At 35.1% G+C, this 6,621-nt stretch overlaps 1 long non-coding RNA gene across 1 annotated transcript in view; it reads left to right on the forward strand.

Moving 5' to 3' along the window:
• The window catches only part of LOC309495868, a 107,815-nt gene that overhangs the window by 35,962 nt on the left and 65,232 nt on the right, over window positions 1–6,621 (forward strand). The window lies entirely within an intron of this gene.

The following is a 6,621-nucleotide window of genomic DNA, read 5'->3' on the forward strand; positions in this document are numbered from 1 at the left end:
TTCTATTTATCAAAAAAGTATCATGCTTTCCACAAAATGCTTCAACATTGATAATAATAATAAATGTTTTTTGAGCAGCAACTCATCATATTAGAATAATTTCTGAAGGGTCATGTGACACTGAAGACTGGAGTAATTATCCTAAATATTCAACTTTGCCATCACATTAATAAATCAACTTTTTAAATTTAATAAAACAGAAAACTGTTTTTAGGTGCCAAGCAAAGAAGGTGCAAAGTTGTATCCGTTCGTTTTCTTCTTCTTTTCTGCTCTTGAGGGAAAATGATGAAATTTGGCACACAGATAGAGGACAGTCTGAACAATTAACCACAGCATGAGTCTCAACTCAATCCCTAGTGTCACCAAATGGCCAAATTTCTTTTTTTTTTTCTGATTCCTTGGCTCAAGACGATTTTAAATGCAACGGCATTTTCCATCATGAAAATTTTCCAGCTATTTTGAACTTTCCAAAAAAACAACTTTTTCTAACTCGTCCTAGATAGTTTGTCTGATTTCACCAAAATTGGCTCACATCATCTTCCGACCATGCTGGCAAAAAGTTATTAAAACCTTTCTCGAATAATGTGTGAACAAATTTGACAAATAGCACATCAAAATGCAGAGCTATAGACGAATCTTGGTACATGTCTTCATGACCTGAGGCTACGTGCAGTACTTCGGCATAGTGCTACTGTTCAGGAGATATGAAATATGGCTTTTTTACTTATAACTTCAGAACGATTTGGCCAAAAATCATAAAACTGGCAGGCTATCTTTTGATTCATTGCATTATACCGAGTCGAATACCAATTTTCCCATATCGGCCTATATTTTCCCATTTTTGGTTTAGAACATTTTGGATTTTGTTGTAAAATACTGTATTTTACAAATGCACTTGCATATCATTACAAAACTTGATGTGTCATCGACACCATGCCCTGAATGTGCTAAAAAAGTTTTGGAACTAAATTTATAATGGAAATTCAAAGAATGCAAATAGCATTTGATTAATTTTGCATATTTTTATGAAACTGGTCTTGAAAGATTCCTTAAGCTTGAGCCATCCCGAGAATAAGGATAATCAATTATGCCATAGATGGTCGAATCTGCTGTCTGCCATTTTTCATTTCTTTGAAAAACGTCTTTTTCGACTCCTCCTAGAATGTTGGTCTGGTTTTTTACTAAAATTGGCTCAATTGGCTTCTATTAAAAACTTTTTTTATAGACCAAACCATTCTCAAATAATGCATTAAAGAACTTCTTGTCATGATGCCAAGCTGATTCTGAGGCTGTAACTCTGCAGTGCTTTGGCATATTGACACCAAACTTATGATGTGCCACCTATTGGTCAAAAGTGCTAATTAAATCGAATCACTAGTGATTGTATTTGCTTTTTCAGCCAATGACCCAAAACTTTTAACTGTAGTGAACACAATAAACTATATCACGAAACTCAGGCCAGCCTGATGCAATCCCACGACCCTGTAAACGTCCCAGAAGTCCATTTATTCCCTATCACCGCATGAAGTTCCACTGACAGTTGGAAGTCTTTGGTGTTCCTGAAATGGGAGGAAAGTTTATTGCGTTGTTACTCAAGGGAGTCGTGTTGTTTGTATTTGTTTTTGGGAAGGTGACAAATATGTTCCTGGACTAAAGCATCCTGATTAAAATTCCCCTCTTCGCTGAGCATAAAGTGGCCAAGAGGCTCTTTCTCAAGGGCACTGACAGATCTACACTCTTCGGCTGAGTTTTCTGGAACCAAACGGTGGATCTCTGAAGGTCAGCTTTAAAAACAACAATACTGGATTTTTTCAGACCCCTGACCTCTAGCTATAATAAATAATCATTAATGTTTGTAGCATTACATTGTGCTTGACCATCATTTATGATCTATCATGCAGTTTGTTTTTGTTTGGTCTGTGTGTGAATGGTTGTGAGGGTGCCCTGCTCTGCTGCGGCCCACCCGGACAGATGGATGCACTCCCTCTCTTCATATCTGACTCGCTCCCTTGATAACTGGAATTTATGTGCTGAATTAATTCAATTAATTATGCGCCCTTGCATTCCTGTGGGAGGAGAGAGACAGTAAGTCCCAGTAAAGTGTATCAGCTCAGAGTTGACATTGTACGTCATGACCTTAGATGAGTTTGACATTTTGATGCATGAAGATTCAACTCAATAAACTTAATTCTCAGTGGCAGGTAAACACAGTTATACAGTTATGTTAAGTACCTCACTTCATTTTTACATCTGCATTTTTAGTAGTCTTAGTTTTAGTTAACAATCACAACACTGCTGGAAAACTGTGGAAATATGTTTTTGCTGTGTTTTGTTGGCAGTTGGCAGTGTTGTGTTTTAGAGTTAAAGATAATGTCTGTAAACTTAATGGAAAATGTCTTTTAGCAGAAAATAGAAGTTTAGCTTTTTTAAAACAGTGTATGGCGTCTATTTAAACTAAATTCAATTGTATTTGACTTTTGCTGCTTAAGAAAATATAAATGATAAATTATTTAAACCATTTACTCTCTTAATTCCTACAATTTCATTCATGCATTTTTATTACTCCAAAAGGAAGATATATTTTTTCCAACAGAGCAAAACAATCACTGAAATATCATGTGCTTCAGTATTATGTTAGAAATTATTACTGAAGCCAAAGCAAAGATATTTACAAATAAAATCACTTGAATACTTGGCAACCATAAAAGGTCACATACTGAAAGATACCCCTAAAACAGTGAGTACACACATTTTCCTTTAAGCACACTTAAGCATAGGTGCTATAAAGTTTGTTATTATTATTGCTGCTAAAGCATGATGTACAGGCACTCAACGTTCATGTTTGCAAGAGTTAAAGCACTAAGAGCAGATAAATCTCACGTATGCTAACAGAGAGAAGAGTTTGCACCCTCCCTTTCCATGATTTAGCCTCCATTAGCCTGCTAGCATAACACACATATAAACAGACACGCATAGATGGTCCACAAACCCACAGCACTTTTCAATGGCAGTAAGATATCGTCTGGATATTGTCATGCTCTGTCCAAGCCTGTTGATGTTAAAAATGAGTGTGCAATTCAATGAATTGATGAATAGAACTGAAGAAAATCATGCAAACATCTAAGAAAAGATGTTGAAAACAAAATGTTGAAGTCCATCCATGATGCAAAACTTGTAGCAAAAATCATCCAAACACACATGCAGTTTACATGTGGCCTTATTTTAATTATAAAAAATGATCGTAAATTGAAACTTTAGGTATGTTCAAGCAATCATATGGCTTCATAAGACATGAAATTTGAGTCATATGGTGCTTCTTACAGGAGGATGACAACGATTTTTGAGATTAAAAACATACATTAGACTAATTTAGAGGAACTGGAACAATTCTCAGGCAACATCCTGTTTCTCAGTGTAGACAAACTCTGTCATCCTTAATGTTTGAAAGTGGAAGCAAACAAGATACTTTTGAAATTTAAAGTTGGCATGCAACGGAAGTTGTGATAGTCTTTTCTTCCCTATTGTTACGTACTGTATATGTGAGTGAAACGCCTAGAAATCAAGACGCACCTTTAGCGGCAGCAAAATTTATTTTCAAGCCAGTGTAGTCTAGCAACTCTCCGTTGACTTCCGAGCTGGAAAAAACAAACTCTAGTCAGGCCAATCACATCGTGTATAGAGTCGGTGGGCGGGCTTTACATAATGACGACAGAGTTGTGACGGTTCCGCGTGAAATCCCTGCTACTTGAAAACAAAGAAGAGCTGCTACTGGCGAACAGTGGTCTTTCGAATCGGCTTTGTCCGTGACTCTGGAGGACTTGGAGTTAAGCTTTTCTTTGAGAAAAGAACAAAGAACGGCACTTAAGTCATTCTTAAAACAGGAAGATGTGTTCGTAGTTTTGCCAGCCAGATACGGCAAAAGTTTAATCTATCAACTAGCTCCGCTGTTGGGAAAACGCTCTGGTTGGTTGTAGCGCTATCCTATTGCATGCAGAGGGAATTTGAAAGACAGCCGTTTATCCCGCCCCTCGGATTGAGCCGTGCCAATGGTGAGTTGCCAGACCTAACATCTTGATGTAGGTCTGGCTTGCCAGGCTAAGTGAAACGGCTTCACAAGCAAGAAAAAATGTAGGGCGGGACTGATTGGATGGTTGTGGTTTGCTATTGCTGTGATGTCATGCGAGTGACAGATTCCCCCGCCCTCGTGCCAATAAACACATCATCAGAGAAGAGAAGATGCTGCAAGAGAAAGAGGAAGTTATTTTGATTCAAGATTAAGGCGGCACGTGAAAAAAAACACAAAAAAACAAATGTGCACGGATAAATCCTTTATAAAAAACACTGCAATATTATATAAAAATAACACTGATTGGTGACAAAAAATGATGTCATTTACACTGGTTGTTAAACTGTTTTTTTGAGATGTGGTTGAAAGACATCTAAAGACTAGACACGTACAGTCAGTCACAGCTCAAGTTGTTTAATCAAGCACGTGCAGATAGTTTCTTACACACAAGCACAAGCCGCCACAGGGCCTTAAATAAGATAACAGGAAGACGGTGTGTGCTGCCGGTACAGATAAAGATCTGATCTATTGTGTGTGAGCTTGTGTATGGTTTGGGTGTGTGAATATGTGCGCTCTTCCGCAGATGTTTGTGAGCGTGTGTATGTTTATCTCTGTGCATATTTGTGTGACACTGAGCCTCAAATAACCTCCTGCCCCCCAGACCTTCTGAGACTGACGGTATTTGTCCTGCATACAGTCACAGACTATACAGCTGTTACCCCGATGTGCATCTCAACCGACATTCTGCTGTCCATCACTTTCATGATCAGCAAGTGCAAACGTTTTCTCAACATTATATTTTGGTCGCAAGTAATGTATATTGCACTACGAAGTTTTATATTAGTAACACGAATGGTAGCCTATATTTCAGTTGCAATATTATAGAAATATATTTTAGTTTACCTTGACTCAGTCACGTCTGGCTTTTTGATTGTAATATTTAAAAAGAGCTCTAAATAAACACAAATTGAATTTAAATGAAAATATATATTAATTTTCTATAACTGAAATAAAATGATCTAGAATTGTTGCGAAAAGACCTGGTAGGTTATATTAAAGTAGTCTTAAACTAATATGCAATGTATGTTTATTATTATTTTAAACATTATTATTTTAAGTAATTTTTTTTTTTTTTTTACGACACAAAAATGCAACATTTGCCAAGTGTTGTTTTTAGGTTTTAAGCCTTCTATAAGTAAGAAATATTTTTAAAATAACATTAAAGTGTGGGAGACCTATAGTTAAACTAATATTAAAAAAGGTGGATTAAAAAATATCCTGAAAACTAAAATATATCATTAAAAAAATAATGTATGAAGTCATGCTAACCACATAAGAACATTTCTGCAATGTTAAAAAATATGCTAAACCCCCCTTGACATACTGTATATTAAAGTAATATCACATTATTACAGCTAAAATAATACATTTTTACACATTAGATGTGATAGCAAGGAGATTGTTGATTGATTTTATTAATTAAGCTCCTATCAGTTGAATAAAATGTTATTACTGAGTGTTCATTTGTCAGTATTTGGTTTAAAGTGTCCAGTGGTGTGTAAAGTGTCAATGGGAGTCAACAAAGTATACTTTTTATTTTAGTTAAAGAAAACTGCCAAGTTTCATCTCACTTCTCACTAGAAGATCATTGTGAATTGTTTTTTGACTGTACATTTACATCAGAATTCAGGGACTTCTTTCGGGTGGGCGAGTTTTGTTCTGACTCACTAGTCCACATCAGCACTGCTCGAGAATCAGTCTCTCATGAGCGCTTCACTAAAGGTCAGAGGTCAGATCACGGGCTAGGATTACTAAGCTAAACAGATTAGCTAGATTTATTCATTTTTTTAGAATGCTATTGGACAACTGGCCTATTGATTATGTTTGAGTGGTGTGGAATTAATATTTTTTTGCCCTTTAGGGTATGAGGTAGAATCCTAAGTTGGGGTTGGATAAAATAATATATAGCCTATATATATATATATATATATATATATATATATATATATATTTTTTTTCAATGCTTTTTAAATGCTAAGTGTGACTTGTTTTAATCCCTTTAACTAAATACTTACTAGATCAGTTTAACTTCTTTATGACCTTTGACCTTGTCACTTCTTAAAGAGTGACACTGTGGCCTCTACCCAGCTAGTGTTTGGACAGCCTAAACTATGTTTAAAGAGAAATAAAAGTATTTTTTATAAATACTTTTAAAATTAAATTTAAAGAGTTAAAAAATGGAAACCAGCTTCTTCTTCTTTTTTTTTTATCAATACTGTACATAAGGCATGTTATGTACTATATGGAACATTTGAGTAGCACATTCTAAGAAAAGTGAAACAATTTCATATGTTGCTGATTTGTGGGATCCCAGCATGCATTGCGACATGAATACATTTATATATTTAAATAAATTAATATATATTATATACATTTATATATATATATATATATATATATATATATATATATATATATATATATATATATATATTTGTTTTTTTTGTGTGTGTGTTGACTACCACCATTTAGGTTTGTGTTAATTGTTGAGGTCT

This window comes from Leuciscus leuciscus, assembly GCF_965113295.1.
Source record: "Leuciscus leuciscus genome assembly, chromosome: 1".
Taxonomy (NCBI): domain Eukaryota; kingdom Metazoa; phylum Chordata; class Actinopteri; order Cypriniformes; family Leuciscidae; genus Leuciscus; species Leuciscus leuciscus.